Here is a 19,967-nt window from a genome sequence, read left to right as displayed (position 1 = left end):
ACTTCCTTGGATTCTGGAAACTTAACATGTCCCCCCAAATTAATAAGGACGTGAATCTCTAAAGCGGGTAGGTCTCTTGCACCTTCCTTAATTAATTGACAGTGTTTAAAGGATTCTGATTCAAAGAGCAAGACAATACCGAAACCAAAAGTGAGCTGGGGACGGGGTTACTGAGTGGACTCAGAGCACAGAGGGTTATGAATATCCTTCTGTGTGGAAGCCCAGAAAGGGCAGTAGGAGGGGTGGGTAGATGGGCTCACAAACAAGGCGGGTTAACACCCGAATTCAGCTGGATTATTACCCAGAACCACTTGTTCTTTGAAGGGAAGCCAGACACGGGGTTTTTCTGGCTGGTCTCATGAAGTCTGAATGGCCACTGGCAACCAGGGAAGCAGCCAGCCCGCAATGAGCCACTCACCATGCGAGTTCAAACACTGTTTCAGTCACTCAAAATTCACTATCCTGCAGGCCCAAGTGGTAGCCAGCTTCCAGCAGGGCCCCCAACCATCCCTATGTCCTGGCACTTATGTCCGTGGGCAGTGGCCTCCCACACTGAATCAGGACTGATTTGTGTGAGCCACAGACCATGGCAGAAGTGACAGTATGTGGGTCCTCAGATGAGGTTGGAATAGGTAGCACAGCTCACACTTTGTTCTCTTGGACCTCTGACTTTAAATGTTACAAGGGAATATGGCCTCTTTTAAACCAGATATAACCCCAAACCCCCAAGGATGAGCCTCTGAAAGCAAATTTTCAGGTTGGGAGAGGCAACCGATTTCCTGGCCAGGGCTCTGAGAAGTTTTCTTTGTGTTCTGTCCCTCATGTTGACACTGCCACCCCCACACTGGGCTCTAAAGAGGCCCCCTTCCATCTAACGTTCTGGTATGAAAGCAGGAAAACCTCTTTCTATGGTTAGCCTGTCACTCTGAAGACAGGCTAAAATTTGAAAAAGGTTTCCTATATAATTAGAGACAACCAGGGGAAATAAACAGAGAAAAGAGGTAGAAAAGCACTCTACTTACTACGTTATGCAATCTCATTTTTTAGTTTGAATTTTTTATTTTTAATTTACATACATGCATTTATGTGTGTACAGTGTCCAACGAGAAGCATTGGGAAGCTTACAAATTGAAGCAGTTCTGGAGTCTGGGAAGAGGAGAGGTGCAGGATGGCTGCGCAGCTGCGAAGGCAAGTGAGGAATGGAAAGAGTAGAGAGAAGGGGGCTTAGACTTTAAAAAGTTTATTGTGCATTATTTGAAAACTGATGCGAACGTATGTATTAATGAATCACTTCTACAACTAGGCAATCAATGATGTGATAGAAACAATGAAAGTAAGAACGCCCCAGTTGTGACAGTGAGCTGTTCCATGCTGGCTGCTCACTTCTGCCAGCCCCGAGCTCCCTATAGAAGGCTTTGCTGCAGACCTTTTGGGTTTCCACGGGGATGTGTCACTACCAAACAGCTGTCTTGCAGGCCCTTTAAGGCCAATGCTACGGGAGCCGATTGCTCTTTCTGGTATCATTCAGTCAGTGATGTGAACACCCCCAAACTGAAAGGCTTCAAACAACAATCTTGCTGGGCCCGGTGGTACACACTTGTAATCCCAGCACTGGCGGGGCAAAGGCAAGTGGATTTCAAGTTGGAGACCCTGTCTCACAAACAACAACAATAACAAAACGCCCATGCTTTTATTCTACAGGGCCCTGGCTGCAAGCTAGGAGTGGTTCCACACCTGTTCCACAGATGGCTCAGCGTCCTTGAGCCAGCAGACTCCCCAAACATGTTCCTGACATTGTGAAAGGCAGGAGTGCCAGGGAGGCAAGCGGAAACACGCGATACCTCCTGAGGCCAGGCTCAGATGGTGACACCATCCCTTCTGCCCAGGTTCCTTTCACTAAAAGCGAATGGAATGATTGAAGTGCAATATGAATCGGGTGAAGAAATAACCTGTGTCTTACTGAGAGGAACTACAAATGCACACTTCAGAGCTCACCCACTGCTGGATGCAGTGAAAGACTGAGAACTGTAATGTTATCTACCACTGCTACTTGCCCAGGACTTTCCAGTTTATTCCAAGGAGCAATGGGAGACACATGTCATCTCCAGGAGGCTAGCAGGAGTGGTGTGACCCAGCGGAGAGATGTGGCTTTAACCACAGGAATCAAGCTTTGTCCTTGCTTGCTCCTTAATATGCTATGTTATGGAGCAGTCCTATTGATTATTAATTGCTTACAAAGTACTTAAGTGGCCAACAGGTTCCCAAAGCTGGTGGGTTTCACAAGAAATAGGCGATAAAAATAGTTCCCTCAGAAAGATGCTATGTTCACAGTACCCTATCTACTGGGTACCAAAGGTTTGAATGCTAGCAAGGCTTTAGAAATGCTTTAGTTCAAATGGGTGCCAACAGTTGCCATGTCTTAGAATTCGGGAAATCCACGAAACTGCTTCAGAGTTGAAAGGATCTCTTATTAACCACCAGGCTTTTCAGGTTTTCCCTGCATTTAAAAGTAAAAAATCTCCTGCAGGGCGTTGGTTGCTCACGCCTGTAGTCCTAGCTATTCACGAGGATCGCTGGTTCAAAGCCAGCCTCCGGCAAATAGTTGACGAGACCCTAACTTGACAAAACCCATCACAAAAAACGGTTGGCAGAGTGGCTCTAGTGGTAAGAGTGCCACCTACTGTGAAGCCCTGAGTTCAAACCCCAGTGCCGTGAAAAACAACAAAAACAAACCAGTGAAAATCTCTTATAAAGGATAGCAAAGAATCGTCTCCAAGTGAATAGGGCAGCAATAATAGCTTTAGAAGAGATGAAATCCTGAGGTTCTTAAGGGATCTGCCACCGTGGAGCCTCCTGTAGTTTTCCAGCATTTGAGCTCTACCCATTCTGGGTTATTTCCATGGTTCCCACGTGCCTTCCAAGAACAGCTATCACTTATGTTGCTAAGGGTTTCTTCCTCCTTCAAGGCGGGCTGTGGAGCAGCAAAGAGTAGGGCGGGAGCCCAGAACCGAACCTGGCGAATGCAGCACTAAGTGCCCGGTCTCTCGCAGGGAGGCTGCAGGAGGCTGTGGCGCAGTAGCAGCCCCCGCGCACACCGGGACAGCCAGGGCTCTTTGTTAAAGAAACAAATAGCGGGAGGCGGCAGCGGGGACTGGCGTGCGTGTGTGTCACGACCGGGCGTTTGCACGCTCAACTACCCTCTTCCTACGAGGGAGACCAGTAAGGAGTCGCTCGGAACGCAGGGCGAGCCAGGCCACCGTGTCATCGGCTTTTGTGCAATGGAAGGCGCGTGAGCGTGCCCCGCTCGGAGTTCCCCTTTGTGTGAAAGTGCGGAAAGCACCCGCGTGCAGCTGCGGCGAAACCGCAGGCACTTGGCACCAAATGCTCCTTCCCCAAGACGCTGCCTCCCCCGCTCATCAGCGACCCCGGGACTTGGGTGACTTCTCCGTCGCGGACCGAGCGCGGGGCGACAAAGGCTGGGGTGCGGGAGCCGGGGGCCGCGCTCCGCAGTTGCGCGCTGGGCCCCGCCGCCGAGCGCCCGCGGACGGGGGCACCAACCGCCGCGGAGCCGGGCAGTTGGGCGGGTGGGAATTTCTGGGAACCGGGCGGGCGGAGGCGCACCAGGCCCGGCGCGGGCGAGCGGGCGCGGAGGCGGAGCGGGCGGCGCCGAGGGGCGCGGGCCGGCGGGGCGGGGCGGGGCCGGGGCGCCACGTGCGTCAGCGGCCGGGGCGGGGCGGTGTCGCGCTCCCGCCCGCCGGCCCGCGCCCCCACTTCTCACTTGGCGAAGGCTGAGCCGGGGGACCGCGACGTCCCGGGCCGAGAGTTCCTGCAAACCCCCCCTGCCCTACTGATAGTCGGACTGGCCGAGTGCGGAGCCGTCCCAGCGCAGAAAGGCGGGAGTCCTCTGAGCTGGGGATGGGGTGACAGCCGCGGGCTGCGGGGGGACCTCAGAGAGTGGCGAGGGAGTGTGCGCGCCGTCCCGCCGGCTGGGGCGAGCGGGCGCTGCAGGTGCACGCGCGGCAGAGCGCGGAGAGCGGCCTGGGGAAGCGGGGCGAGAGGGCGGGCGCCTGTACCTGAGAGGCGAGAGGACGGGCTGGGGAGAAGTTGGGCGGCAGGCCCCGCGGGGTATAAATAGCCAGCCCCGTGTGACAGGCGCGGCGGTGACTGGCGGTGCCGCCCCCCGCCGCGCGGGCGGGGCGGGGCGCTGGGCGCGGGCGGGGCGGCGGCAGGAGGCCGAGGGGGCGGAGCCGGGGCGGGGGGCGGGGCACGAGGGGCGTGGGGGGGGAGGGGGCCGGCCGCGGGGCGGGGGCCACCAGCGCTCCCCGCGCCGGGCTCTGTGTGTGTCGCTGCCGTCGCCTCGGCGGTTGGGGGTCGGCGGGGCGGCGCGGGCGGGGGCGCTGCGCGGGGCGGCGCGCCTCTGTTTTGTCTCCTCCTCTCCCTGTGAGCGGCTCGGGCTGCGGGGAGGCCCCGGCTCCCTCCGGACGCCCGGCCAACGGCGGCGGCGGCGCGGCCCTGCGACGTGGAGAGCAGGTAAGAGCGCGGGCGGGCGGCCGAGGCCGGCGCCGGGGAGCCAGCCGAGCCGAGCCGAGCCGTGCCGTGCCGTCCCGGGTGTCGCCGCCGCCGCCGCCGCCGCCGCCGCCTCGGCGCCCCCGCCCCGCGCCTGTGTTGTTTGCTCCGGGCGCTGCGTGCGGAGGGGTTTTCCGGAGGCTGTGGCGGTGACACCGGCCGGGCGCTGGCGGGGGGAGGGGACCGAGTGGCCCGGGCAACGGTCGGGGCCCGCGGAGGACGGGGTGACGGACCCCGGCGGGGGGATGGGCCGCGGCCGTGTTTACGTCTCGGCGCGAGTCACCTCCGCCGGGCGCGGAGCGGTGCGGCTCGGCTCGCGCGCAGGCCGGGCGGGGGCCGGCCCGGAGGAAGCGCGTCCGGGGAGCGGCGGCCAGGCCGGGCCGGGGCGGCCGGGGCGGCCGGGGCGGGAGGGAGGGAGGGTGGCCCCGCTTCCTTCCCCAGCCGGCCTCCCCGCCCCGCTTACCTGCTGCGGTCGGCGTCCGGCCGGCACGACAGGTTGTCCTCTGCCCTCCTTTTATTCTCGCTCTCCGCTCTCCGGGGGCAGGGAGCGCGGTTCCGGCCCGCGTCGCGTTTTGAAACCAAACAAAACCGGGCTCCGTCCGTCACTCGCTGGCCGGCGGCCGCCCTCTGGGCCCCGGGGACCGGTGTCGCCCGGCGTCCCCACTCGGTTCTGATAGTTCCCGGCACTTGGCCCAGGAGAGCCGGACTTCGTCCGCCCCGCGCCCCGCGCCCGGGAGCACGCACCACACCGCATGGTTACGTGGGAATCCCGGCAGCCGCGCGTTCCGTAGTCAGAGTCGTTTCTTTCTTCATCTGAGCCTCCTGATAGGCAAATTATGCACTTTGTGTGCGCCAGAATCGCGGCAGAATGCCCGCCGTTCTAGCAAGGCGCTGAGCATTTGGAGAGTTTGCTCAGAAAGTAGAACGATTTTATGTAAAACTGGAAACCCTGGGATTTTGCTCCAAGGAAGTTAGGAGTAAAGTTGATGTAGGACGGGGCAGTTTCCTGAGTGCATCCATGTGAATATCGGTGGACGTCTCCTAGCAGGGAACTCAGCAAGTGGAAAACCGAAGTGGCTTGGGCATTGGGTATTTGAATAGTTAATGCTGTACTTTTTTTTTTTTTAGCATATTTGGCTCATTGTACGTCATTTCAGACATAAATAATTTGCCAAATAATGAGAGGTTGGAAAGAACTGGCAGTTTGGGGTTTTTCTGTCCTAAGTGGTTGTGATACGTTCTCAGTGCTGCCGGTTTTACCTGGTCTCAACTTGTAAACTGTTTTTTGTGGGTGGGGGCGGGGAGAGGTAACCGCTATTGAGAAACAGTTTCCGTACCATTCAATTTCATTCAAAGTGTGTACACTTCATGGGGTGCAGCCATCACCGTGGTCAATTTTAGAAACATGTCTGTCACCCCAGAAAAGAACCCCGTATTCACTTGCAGTCAGTCCATAGTCTCCAAACCTGCCAGTCGTAGGCTGCTTTCTGCCTGTAATTTGCCTGTTCTGGACATTTCCTATCAGTACAACTGTACCGGGTGTGGTCTAGCGTGGCACTTACTCCTTCCCGTAGTCCATGCATGTTGTAGCATGTGTCAGAACTTCGTGTCTCCTGACTGCTGACTAATGCTCGCCACGGATCTGCTTCGTGGCATGCACCCATTCCGTGGATGGGCGTTTGAGTGTCCCCTTTCGGGGATGAATATTTACGTGCGAGGTTTTTGTGGACGTTTTGTTTTCTTTTCTCTTGAGAGTGTACACTTTTAAAGGAATTAGCTTTTTGACTGAATACCAAAAATGTTATCCACTTTGAGTTTATAATTCATTAATTTTTTAGTAAATATATGTAATTCTGAAGCTAACACGTCTATCTTAGAACATTTTACTGCCCCCCAAAATCACTCTGGCCTGTTTGCAGCTAATCCTCACTCCTCCCCTGCCAGCCCTAGGCAGTGACAGATTGTTTTTTGTTCCCATAGGCTTTCCTATTCTGGATACTGCCTGTAAGTGGAACCATACAGGTATAGTCTTTTGCATCTAGCTTCTTTCCCGTAGCCTAATTTTTGGGATTCATCCATATAGCATGGATGTACCACGTTTTCTTTACCGGTTGACCAGCTTATAGATTTTTGGATTGCTTCTGGTTTTCGAATAATGCTCCGTGAATATTTGAATAAAAGTCTTTATGTGAACATATGGTTTCCTCGCTCCTGTGTAGAATCTTGGATTAGAATTATAACATATGTTTAACCTTTAAAGGAACTGCTGAGCTGTTCCTCAAAGTGGCTGTGCCATTTTACCTTCCTACCAGTAATGCATGAGAATTTCAGTGTTCTTCCTGCCCTTGTGGACCTTCATTGTCTGTCTTTCCTTGTGTCTTGTAGTGTGAGCATCTTTTCATAGTATTAGTAGCCAGTCATTCACATCTTCCCCCATTTTAAAATTGGGTTGTTTGACTTACAATGAATGCCTTGCAAGAGTTTGTAATACATCCTGGATGTAAGTCCTTTTTAGATGTGATTTGCAACTACTTCCTCCCAGTCAGTGGGTGGTCTTATTTCTTATTGGGTATTGAGAACTTTTAATTTTTTTTTTTTTTTTGGGATACTGGTGTTTGAACTCAGGATCTTGGGCCTTTCCACCAGCCCTTTTTAGTTTTGAGTTTTTTTCAAGATAGGGTCTCTTGAACTAGTTGCCTATTATTTGCCCAGGCTGGCTTTGACCTGTGATCCTCCTAATCTCTGCATCCTGAGTAGTTAAAATTACAGGTGTGAGTTTTTAAATTTGGATGAAGTCCAGTTTCTTGCTTTTGTAGGTCATGTTTTCTTGTTTGTTTGTTTGTTTTTGGTGGTACTGGGTTTGAATTTGGGGCCTAGTGCTTGCTAGGGAGGTCTGAGCACTTGAGGTACACCCCATCCCTCATAGATCAAGGATTTCATGCTGTGCAGTGACTGCTTAATCGAAGGTCTTGAGAGTTTTCTCCTTCATTTTCTTCTAGACGTTTCATAGTTTTAGCATGTGCATTTAGATTTTGTGGTCTGTTTCAAGTTAATTTTTTGTGCACGATGTGAAATAAGGGTCTAAATCCTTCTTTTGCCTATGGGTTATACTAGTTCCATTTGTTGAAAAGATGGTCATTTCTCCATTGATTGAAAATGTACAGATTTATCTTTTAACTGTGAATTCCGTTCCGTTATTTATATTCCTGTCTTCACACCACTATCAACCTGTGTTGATTACTATGCTTTGTGATACCTTATGAAAACAGGTAGTGGAAGCCCTCCAGTTTGTTCCTGTTTTGAAAAATTGCTTTCACTATTCTGGGACCTACATAAAACTTTTAGGATTGGCCTGTTTCTGCAAAAAAGCCTGCTGGATTTTGATAGAGATTGCATTGAATCTATTTTGCTGAATTGCTGTCTTACTATATTGAGTCTTCTAATTAACTTGAGAACTTTCTTCATTTATTGATCTTCAACATTTATTTACAGTAGTGATATTTTATATTTTTCATGGAGCAGGCCTTATACTTTTAATAAAAAATATATTTTGATGTAGAAAGAGAATTTAACATGATCAACCTTTCAATGTCCTAAGTATACAATATGGTATTGTTTACCATAGGCAAAAAATTGTAGAGCAGACCCCTAGAATTTGTGCCTCTTGTGTAACTGTAGCTTTTTGCCAGTGATCAGCAGTAGCCTTCTCACTGCCCCCTCATCCCCCTCCCCTCATGGTCACTGGCTCACCTCTGCTCCTGTGACTGCTTTAGGTAGCTCTGAAGTGGATGAGTTTGTCCTTTCTGTCTGGCTTATTTCACTAAGTATAATGTCCTCAAAGTTCATCTGTGTTGTGAGTTACAAAATTTTCTTTTCAAAGGCTTAGTAATATTCCACTGTATGTATGTACCCCATTTATACTTTTCAGTTCATTCGTATTTTATTCTTTTTTGGTGTTATTGTGAATGGAATTGCCTTTTAAAATTTTGTGTCAGATTTTTGTTTTGGGTATTTAGAAACACTGTTGGATTTTGCAGATTGATTATGTGTTCTTGCCTCAATGAAATAATTTATTAATAGTAGTTTTTGGGTGACTCCTTAGTATCTCCTACATATGATGTCCTATAATCTGTGGGTAGAGAGAGCCTTACTCTGTCCTTTCTAGTCAGGTCGCGTTCTTCCATCTATTGCACAGGACCGTCTGGTTCAGCACTGAAAGTCTGACATTGTGGTTTTGGTACAGTCGGTCACCTGGTGTGTCCTTTGTTCCATTAATCAGGTGTACTAGGTCATTTTGATTTTTAGGCATTAAGCAAGCCTTGTGTTCCTGGGATAAATCCCGCTTGGTCATTGTATGTAATTATATGTTGCTGGATCTGGCTTGCTGATGTTTGGTTGAACGTTTTTATGTCTGTAAGGGATATTGGTCTGTATATTTCTTTCATGTGATATATTTGGATTTACACTTGCTCTTAGCCAAAAGGCTGAGAAGCGGATTTAGTATTAGTAATGCTAGCCTCACAGAATGAAGTGTTTCTGCCTCTGTTTCCTGTAAGAGTTTGTGAAGAATCTTACCTGTTTAAATGTATTTGATTGAATTCACCAGTGAAAACATCTGGGACTGGTTTTTCTCTTTGGGGAATTTTTTTTTTTTCTTTCTGGTGTTGGTGTTTGAACTCAGGACCTCATGCTTGCTAGGGAGGTGCTTTACCATCTGAGCCACACCCCCAGTCCTTTTTGGCTTTATTTTTCGGATAGTGTATTTATTTAGTTGTTTATTTATTTATTACAATATGTCATAGTCAATTTCACCCTCTCCATCATTCTCCTTTTCACTAGCTTTTCTTTTTTTTTGGCTTCAGTGGGGTTTGAACTCAGGGCCTCACACTTGCTAGGTAGGCATTCTTTTTGCTTGAGCCACTTTTTTTTTGTGATGGATTTTTTTTTGAGATATGGTCTCTCTGACTAGCTCCTCCTGATCTCTGCCTACCCAGTAGCTAGGATTACAGGCTGACCCACTGGTGCTGGCCTTTTCAATAACTCCTTTGCCCAGGCTGGTCTCAAACTGCAATCCTCCCCATATCTGTCTCCTGAGTAGATAGGATTACAGGCATGAGCCTCCTCACCAGCTGTTTGGGAAATTTTTAAATGACCATTTGAATTTCTTGTTACAGATCTATTCATGTTCTCTGCTAATTTTTGAGTTAGTTTGTTAATTGTCTCTAGGGACTTGTCTATTTAATCTAAGCTCATTAATTTATGATGTACAGTTTAGAACATTCCTGTATATGCTTTATTTTGCTGTGTTGGCCATTCTAGTTTTGTTAATTTTGTTGCTCTTTTCAAAGAAACAAGTTTTGGTTAAAAATCTTGGTTTCTTACCCCACCCCCCTCTGGTTTTTGTTTTTACTTTCACCAATTTCTGTTTAATCTTTATGGTTTTCTTCTGCTTGCTTCAGTTTAGTTTGCATTTCTTATTTTAGTTTTGTATAATAGAAACTTAGGCTGTTGATTTGAGATGTTTCTTTCCAAGAAGCATTTTAAGGCTGTAAATTTCCCCTGGACACTTGAGTTAGCTGTGACCACATGTTTTGATGCTTTTGCATGATTCTCATCCAGTTCAAATATTGTCTAATTCTTTTGTGATTTCCTCTTTGACACATTAGTTATTTGGAAATGTGTCCTTTGGTTTCCAAGTATTTGGGGTTTCCTCAAATTTCATTATTGCTGTTTCTTTTCTTCCTCCTCCTCCTCTTCCTCTTTTCTCTTTTTCCTGCTCCTTTTCTCCCTTCTCTTCTTCTTCCTCTCCCCCTCCCTCCCTTACTTTGTAGCCCAGGCTGGTCTCAAACTCACAGGCATGAGCCATCAGCCTTAGCTTTCTATCTGTGTTAATTGTCTTATCTAAACATACCAGTTTTGAAGTATTTACTTTTGCCCCCAATTTTTTTTCTGTCGGTTTTTTTGGGTTCTGGTGTTAGGTATATATACATATATCATTGTTTTTATTGTCTTGATGAGTTGACCTTTTTATCAATTAAAAATGTTTCTTCCTGTGTAGTAATATTTTGTATGATGTTTTAGCTATTCCAGATCTCTTATGCTTACTATTTGCATGCTATATTTTTACTATTTTTTTTGAAGCCTACTTATTGTATTAATCTGAAGCGCATTTTGTAGACAGATTTTAGTTAAATGCTTTTTTTTTCTTTTTCGAATACTTTACTGGCTTTTGGTTAGAGGATTTAATCTGTTCACATTCAGTGCAGTCATTTATAGATTTATGCCTGCATTTTGCTAGCTATTTTCCAGTTTAAAAAAATTTCTTCGTGTATTTTCTGCTACCTCTTTTGGAGTTAATAGGTAATTACCAGGGGGCCAGGTATAGGGGTGAACAGCTGTAATCCAAACTACTCTGAAGTTGGAGATCAGGATGATTGTGGTTGGAAGCCAGCCCAGGCAAAAAAATTAGTAAGACCTGATCATCTCAACCAACAAGCCAGGTGTGGTTGTGCTTATTTGTGATTCCAGCTTTGAGGAGTAGGATCGTGGTCCGAGGCCAAAAATCAAGACCCTATCCAAAAAAATAAATTAAGCAAAAAACGGATGGTGGTGTGGCTCAAGCAGTAGAGCACCTGCCTTGCAAGTATGTAGCCCTGAGTTCAAACTCCAGTACCGCCCAAAACAAAAAGCAAGCAAACAAAAAACAAAACCGACTGACCCACATATTTGTTTCTTGATATATATTTATCTCTGTTTCTTTGTATGTCTTTGAGTTATAGAGCATTTATTTTCTTTTAAGCTTGAAGGACTTTAGGATTTTTTCTCAGGCAGTTGTGTTATCAATGAATTTGAGTTTTTATTTTGCCATTATTTTTGAAAAATAGTGTATTTCTGCAGGATATAGAATTCTTTAACTTCTTGACTATGTCACCCACAGCTTTCTGGCCTCCGTTGTTTCTGATAAGTTGTTTTACTCTTTCTAAGGTTTTCTCTGTCTTTGGCCTTCAGCAGTTCTGTTGACGGCAAAACTGTGTTTTCAGAAGACCTTGGTCCTTGCGTTGCAGTATGGGAGCATCCAAGCAGAATGCGTGGGTGTGAATGGGATATCAAAGGGAGCATGGTGGGTGCAGGTGGAGTCCACTGGCCGAGTGGACCTGCTTTTCTTTTTCAGGTGCTTTCAAACCCTACGCTAATCCATGGGGAGGGCAGACTCAGGAGATTCACACCCAATAGGAAGGAGTGGGGAGGCCATGGGCGGTTCCCAGCCTGGGGCAGGTGGTCTGGGCCATCCCTGGGCAAGCTACGTGAGCTCCAGACTTTTCCTACTTCTAGCCTGCCTCGGTTCTGCTACATCGGATCTAGATGAGACTCTCTTGATCCTACTTTGGACTTACTGTATTTTTTCCTAAACTTGTATTAACATTTACACATAATAATTATACATATTTATTGTATAATGTGATAACTTTGATGTGTATTATGAAATGATCAAATTGGGGTAATTAGCACATCCGTCACCTCCAACACTCATTATTTCTTTGTGGTGAGAACATTCTGTGGAGTCCCCATTCATTCTGGTGAACTGTGGTCACTACTGTGTGATGGAGCATCGCCACTTAACCCTCCGGCCATCGGCTGATCTCTTTCTGCTCCTCTAAACCCCCAGTCTCTAGTGACCGTTGTTCTAGTCTCTCTCACTGAATTTTCCTTTCTTTTCTTTCTTAGCAGTGTTAGGGGGTTGAACCCAGGGCCTCATGCTTGCTGGACGAGCACAGTACCACTTGAGCAAATTTCGGGCTTCCTGTTCTTATGCGTTCTTGAGGTAGTATTTAGGTAACTTTTCTCTGGCTGGCCCCTATCTGGGGAGCCACCTGTCTCGGCTCCTGAGCAGTGATGACTGCAAGCGTATGCCGCCACGTCTGGCTTAATGTGCTTTTAACTCCATAGTGTCCACTTGATTTTTAAAATAATTTTAAAATTTATTTAGAGATTGTCTGCTTTAGGATTCATGTTATCATGGGGCCTTTGGTTGTTTCCTTACTCATCTTTGAGATAGGACTTTGCTGTGTGTCTCAGGAGGGACTGGAACTTTAGGTCGTCCGGCCTCAGCTCCTGCAGTGCTGGGAGTACAGTTATTTAACATGATTTCCTTAGTTGGAGATAAAAGTAACTTTTATCTGAACTATTCATTAAATACTAAGAAATACATTTTCTTTTTAAATTCTGTTCAGTATTTATCTGCATTGCATGATATGCTAAATTCCCTAGTGAGCAATTTGCTTATAATTTCTAATGTTTATTGATGTGTAGGACAGTGCACATTTGAGAGACACTCGTCGTTAGTTATGTATGATTGACCGTGAAGCCTCAAGTCAGTCCGAGCTGTACAACGTCTGCTTGTGTGTCCATGTTTCCTGCTGTAGCTGACTATAGGAAACTGTGTCCATGCTTTCTGCTCTTGAGTATTCCCTTGACAGGTGCTGCTCAGTAGGAAAATAATAGTGTAGTATTCATTCACAGTAAACAAGGTCAGCTATCTCTGTTCTCCTGGGATTTATGTTCTGATAGGGGAGACAGGCATCAAACATCCAAACAAATAAGATAATTTTAGAGAGCGATAAATGCAATGAATAAATAAAATAGGGTACTTTGATATCAACTAGAGAATGATGGGAGAGTTGCATGTAGATGAAATATAATCTGGGGGAGCAGAGCAGTGAAGGGAATGTCCCTGAAGGGGTGATACGTGAGGTGCACACTGCAGGATGGATGACGAGGACTCGTTTGGTTGGAGGTTTGGAAGAGCCTTCGAGGCTGGAGACAGAGTAAGCTTGGTATGTTGCAGGAATAGGGCTGGGGGAGAGTTTAGAGATGAACGGGATAAGAGGTGGACAGGGCTGGCGCCAGGATGGAATTATACAGACTGTGTTGGGGGCTGGGAATATGGCTTAGGCGGTAGAGCCCTGGGCTCAATCTCCAGTACAGCAACAAAGCAAAACAAACTTAAAAAAAGTTTAGCTTCCGGTCCCACCCCCCCCCTTCGCGGGGGGCCCCCCCCCGCCCCAAATATGGTGGAAACTCAGGAAAAATATTGCAGTGACTTTGTTTCTTGACTAAAGAACTTATGACTCAGCATAAATATTTGACTGTGAGTCAAATATTATATATAGGATTTCCTATAAATGACATTTAGTCTTATAAAGAAGAGCAGGAAAAATAATTTTTTTCTTGATAATTCTTAACTTTCTAAAAATAAAATCCCACTATCTTTAAAACTTTGAACTTGCAGTACAGTTATAGCAGTGGAAAAGATTCTTACAACAATTTTAACTAGTTTTTATTAGTATAAAATTATGCTTCCAATTGTTTACAGTCATGGGTCAAGATATTGGTGAGAATGTCATGTAGTTTATTTACTTATTTTTTGTGGTACTGTGGATGGAACCCAGCGTCTTGCACGTGGTAGGCAAATGCTCTACCACTCAGGCATGCCCTAGCTCTTTTGTTTGTGTTTTGCTTCCTAAACTTTGCCCCAGCTGGCTTCAAACTCTTCTTTCTGCCTAGGCAGTTTATGCAAACAATGGTTTATGACGAACACTTGCTTTCCTCCTAAGTGTCTGGAATTTTGGTATACCCTAGAGTGCCTTTGTGACCAGCCACCCTAACCCCCGCAAACGAACCAACCAACCAACCAACCAACCAAAAAAAAAACAAAAACCCAACCTTATGTGCTAAGTCTCTAGTGGGCTTCCCTGGAGAGAAACACCACACGTGTTGCTGGGAAGTGAGCTTGGGTGTGACCTCTTCTGGGAAGGAGAGCTCTGTGAAGGAATCCTCCACGTTCCACTTGTATTTTCCCCTTAGGACCTTATGTATAGTCTTACTCCAGCCATGATTAAAACTATTTGCTGAATTCTGTGAGTCCTAAGAGAACCTCTGGATGGAAAGGTGATCTTGGAGACCCTCTTCCCCTCTCCAGGATAAAAGAGATTCTGCCCTGCTGAGGCTAAAGATTGCATCTTAACTTCTGCAAAATTATTTCCCTTTGTCTGGTGTAATGGGGAGATGGCATTTAGTCCTTCACATAAAAACGAAGCATCCATCCATCTGTCCATCACACGTTATACAGAACTTAAGTGTGTCTGTTCAGGTTCGGGTAGAGAAGTGTAAACCTTGGCTTACTTATGGAAAGAGAGTGAATCCTTCAAACTGGGAAACTCGGTGCACTTTTCCCCTAGTTGTTTCTGCAGGGGCCTTTTTATTTAGCATCATGAAAAAGTTTGTTTGGTTCCAGGGAGTCCTTTTATTTGAAATATGGGTAAGCTTGGATTTTAGGGTGTAAGGCCTATATCCGAGAATTTGTGTGTGTGTTACTGGGGATTGAACCTGGGATTTTGTGTATGCTAGGCAAATGCGCTATCATTTGAGCTATATCCTGCAGACCTTTTCTTTGAGGTAGGGTTTCTGCTACCTTCACCCATGCTGACCTTGAACTCTTGGTCTTCCTGCCTCTGTCTCCCAGTTGGTTCTGTTTTTGATATCACAGAATTTCAAGCCAGTATTTCTTTCTAAAAACCAAACAAATGAGAATGAGATGCCAAGGCTATCACTTTCTTCGCTGGGCCTTTAGAATTAATGTGAAAGAATTTGTGAGTTAGATAATTCACTAATAACCCCCCTTGTTTTGGAAAGGGAAGAAAAATCTATACACTTTTATAGATAAAGATACATGTAATTGCTCCTTAATGTATTACAAAAATTTTAATCAGATATGTTATAAGCCAATAAGGAAGTAGGTAGAAAAATCTCCTAGGGTAGGGTGGAAGAGGTTCTGTGTGATTCTTACAATTAAGTTTCAATTAAGGAAACAAAACAAAACAAAAGGAAAGTACTCCTGGGACTGGGGATGTGGCTCAGTGGTAGAACCTTGCCTAGCATGCGTGAAGGTCCTGGATTTGATCCCCAGTGCTGTGGGAGGAAAAAAACCAACTGCACTAAGATGGCACCACAATTGAAGAAGGAAGGTCCTGCCCCTCTCAAAGCTGAAGCCAAAGTAAATGCCAGAAGAGCAATGCTGAAAGGTATTCACAGCCACAAAAAAAGACCCCCAAGTCACACAGCCTCCCTTGACCCAAGACCAGGCTCAGGAGGCAGCCCAAATACCCCTGGCAGAATGCCTGAGGGAGAAGCAAGCTTGACCACTGTGCAGTCATCAGGTTCCTCCTGACCACTCACTTGACACTGTGTTCACTGTGGATGTCATGGCCAACCAGCACCAGGTTAAACAGCCTGTGAAGAAGCTCTGTGACAGTGATGGGCCGGGGTCAGCACCCTGACAGAGGGAAGCTTGTGCTAGGTTCTTGATGATGATACTCTGGATGGTGCCACAGAATCCAGATCATCTGAATAGTCTGGCTGGGTAATTGTGAATATACATTTTTCACCACAGACAACAACAAAAACCCAGCTTGCATATCATGAGGCAGAAGAAGTCCAAGATTAAGTGCATGGGCTGTGCAGCCAGACTGCTTGGTCTGAATTCTTGCTCTCACTGCCTGCTGTTTAACCTTGGGCGAGTTCCTTAAACCTCCCTGCCTCGTCTCCACACAAGTAAAATGAGAATGCCATCTGTTTTGTAGAGTTATGTAGATTAAATGAATTACTATATATGAGTTTAGCATAATAACTAGTACAGAATAAGTGGTCTGTGAACATAAACTGTTGTTATCTCTTACTTGTTTGAAAGAAGAGAGTACTCTTAACTAAGTTATATTGACTTTCTTGTAGGATAAATTCACTTTAAATTCATGTCCTATCAAACCAGCACAGTGGCACAAGCCTGTAATCCTAGCTACTTGGGAGGTGGAGATCAAGAGGATTGTGGTACAAGTCCAGCCTGGGCAAATAGACCCCATCAAAACCAACAAGCTCTGTGTGGTGGCATGTGCTTTTCATCCCAACTATGTAAGAAGTATAAATAGGATTGCAGCTCAGGTTGGTCTTGGCATAGAGCAAACCCTTATCTTAAAAATAATCAAAGGAAAAAGGGCTGGGGGAGTGGCTTAAGTGATAAAGCCTGCTTATCAAACTGGAGGTCCCGAGTTCAATCCCTAATAACGTCCAGTAACCCCCCAGCCCTGAAAGGGAAGTTTTTAAAATTCCTCTTTTTTTTTTTGGGTGGGAGTGGGGCTGAAGTAGCGCTTCAGGCTTGTAAAGCAGGCACTCTGCCTTTAGTGCTATGTTTCTAGTCCATTTTGCAGTGGTTATTTTGGAGAGTATCTCTCAAACTGTTTGCCTGGACTGACCTCGAACCAAGATCCTCCTGATCTCAACCCCCTAAGTAGCTAGGATTGCAGGTGTGAGCCACTGGCCCTCCTTTCTGAATCATGAGAGTGAAGAAGTTGGCAAAGGTTAGAATTATCTGCACCAGGGTTTCTAGGATGACAATTGCTGGATTAGCAATTTCTCTCTCCTTAATAAAAAAGTCTCTCAATTTACTTTGTAGAACAGAACCGTTTACCTAGATTTTAGAATTTCTTAATGACTATTTTGTTTGGATGAATACGAGGTTGTTGTGACTAGACTTGAGACTTCTTAAACATCTGAGCACTGTTTAAGGCATAAACCTTGACACTTGATTATATTATTTCCCTAACCCAAACCTCCCCATTTGTGTCCTTTAAAAATTATTTTATTTCTGAATTAGCTTATATTAATAATCCCATCAATGTCTTTTGACTAGTTTTTCACTTGAAAATTTGCCAGTTCACAGAATGTAAATGATTAAATACATTTGTGTCCAGAACTTACTATATCTTACAAAGAATTCACAGAGCACACTTAGTAATGTTCGTAAGTTGTGGTGTTTGCCATAACCCTTGAGATGGATAGATTGGATTTGAAGAGGTGCCAGTGTGATCATTTCCTCCATATACTCTCTCTGACCCTTACCATTAATGTCCCAGAGTCTGGGCATATGTGAAATGGTAACAGAAAGATTGGGAGGACAAAAATACTCAAAGGTGTAAGCTAGAAGCAACATTGTGTGTTAGCTCCATTGGTGACTGTGGGTGGCCAAGTTAAGTTGGTTTTGTCAACCTGACAGAACTTACTAATGAAGTCTCTAAAGTTTGGTTATTCAGAGTATTTTTATTTAAAAAAAAACCATTTTATTCTTAATTTTTTTTGAATGTGCCGGGGACACATGGTGGCATTTACAGAAGTTCTTACAACATATCAAATATATCATTGTTGAATTTGCCCTCTCCGTCACTCCAGAGTATTTTTAGGTGTTTTCCAGTTAAGACTTTCATGATCATAAAGCAGATTGAACAAATTAACATTGATTAGGTAATGCTTATCAGTGGTAAGTCAAGTTTTTGGTTGAAGATTTCTAGTTCTTAAACAGAATTTAGATGAAGTCACAAGTTTACCTAAGTTCACTTGTTGACTATGGGGGTGCATGTGTATACACTATATCATATGTGAATATATGTATAAGATTAAGAGCATATATTTTAATTGGATAGCTCATTGTCAGGACCATGAGCAAATGAAGGTTTTAAGGTATTGCTCGAAGTTGTATGGGACTCTGTCTTTCTGTTTGGCAAGCTTTCCAGTGAGCCTGTCTACTGTATTTTTTTCTTCTGTAAAATTAGCTCTAAGGTGTCCTCCATATTAACAGAGTCTTGTAATTTTTCTTATCCTGTAAATTTCTAGCATTCATTTTTAAATATCTGGATTAGTCATTAAGACCTAGAGTAAGTCCAAGACATGAGCTTTTACTATCAAAATTGTTGGTGGGTGCTGGTGGCTCATGCCTTTAATCCTGGCTACTCAAGAGGCAGAGATGAGGAGGATCACGGTTCAAAGCCGGCCCAGGCAAATAGTTCTTGAGACCCTATCTCGAAAAAACCTATCACAGAAAGGGCCGGTGGAGTGGCTTAAGGTGAAGGCCCTGAGTTCAAACCCCAGTTACCACAAAAAAACCAAACCAAACCAAACAAACCAACTCCAGTCCTGAGTTATAAGCCCAAAATTTTCAAAACTGTGTATAGTTTAGACTTTTTCTCAATGATATCATTCCCATTTTCTAAAGGAAGTTCTTCTTTCTTTAAAAGATTGATTAGTTTTCTTCCTATCTTCTCCAAATGTGATAATTTTTATCTTGAAGTTATAAGAATGATCATACTAGTTTTGCATGAGGAGAAATTAGGTTATATTGTTGTGTTCTTATCATACATCTGTGATGCCATCCCCATGCCAATGTGCTGTGGTCCTACCTTATCCAAGAGATAATAATAATAAATGACACCCATTCGATGCCGATAGTGCACCAGGCACTTTATTTAAAGGGTGAAAAGAGTTTAATGCATCGACTTCTCAGGGTTGTTTTACCGCCTTACTGTGGATGAGGAAATTGTAGTTCAAAGAGTAACTTTCGAAGATCAGTGGTCAGAGGGAAAGCCTAAATTCAGCAGGGACTTCCTGAGTACCTCGTGTGTGTTCTGAGGATGCAGTGGCCAGCAAATTTTTAACTCTTAAATCATACCACCTCTTACGTATATAGAGTACAGTCAAAACAGTCTCCCTATAAGAAAAGGGATCATTAAACCAAGTTCACAGGGCTCTTACAGGATTAAAAAGACAACACATAAAAATGCTAGAAAAGTATGCAAATTGAGACTATTATTGATGTGAGAATTACATTAACTTTATGAACTATACACACAGAATTCCTCCCACACTTAGCAGGAAAGAAGCAAACAGGACAATGAACCAGAAGCACTTCAGATTTGTTCAAGGGATACTGTGTGTGTATGGCGTTACCACAATCAAATCTTGTATTATTAATGTCTGATAAAGATAAAAAAATAAAGTATTTCAGGCATTGAGTTCATTGTTAAAAAGTTTTATTTCCAAAAATTGGCTAAGAATAACAAAGATTTTTTTTGGGTGGGAGAATTCACTGATCCCATAAGTAGGAACTAATTTTGAACTAATTGTTCTTAGGTTTAGATTATAAGTTATAATTCTTAGTATCATTATAATACTGTTATTGTTTGGATAAGAATGTCTCTTTAACACTAACTTTGAATGTTGTCATCCCGTCTTTTAAAGTCAAGTTTAGCCAGGTGCCAGTGGCTCACACCTGTAATCCTAGCTACTCAAGAGATCAGGGATTGAAGTTTCAAGACAGTTTGGGCAAATAGTTCTTGAGACACTATCTCTAAAATATCCAACACAAAAAGAAAGGCCTGGTAAAGTGGCTCAAGTGGTAGAGCGCTTGCCTAGCAAGTGCAAGGCCCAGAGTTCAAAACCCAGTGCTGCACCCCCCAAAAAAAAAGTTTAGAAAGAAATAAAGTCAAGTTTATTGAAGTTTGATTTATATGTAGTAAAAT

The 19,967-nt window shown here is 45.1% G+C and overlaps 1 protein-coding gene across 2 annotated transcripts in view; it reads left to right on the top strand.

Annotated features, from left to right (window-relative positions):
• The first annotated feature begins 4,390 nt into the window (after nt 1–4,390).
• Nucleotides 4,391–19,967, top strand: part of Elf2 (E74 like ETS transcription factor 2) — a 93,901-nt gene continuing 78,324 nt past the window's right edge. For both annotated transcript variants that reach the window (XM_020171490.2, XM_020171487.2), the window contains exon 1: nt 4,391–4,530. The gene's annotated coding sequence lies outside the window, so the exon portion shown is untranslated. The remainder of the gene's footprint in view (nt 4,531–19,967) is intronic.

This window comes from Castor canadensis, chromosome 9, assembly GCF_047511655.1.
Source record: "Castor canadensis chromosome 9, mCasCan1.hap1v2, whole genome shotgun sequence".
NCBI classification, from domain to species: Eukaryota; Metazoa; Chordata; class Mammalia; order Rodentia; family Castoridae; genus Castor; species Castor canadensis.
Note: the sequence above shows the minus strand (reverse complement) of the source record. Positions and strands in the feature narration are given on the sequence as shown.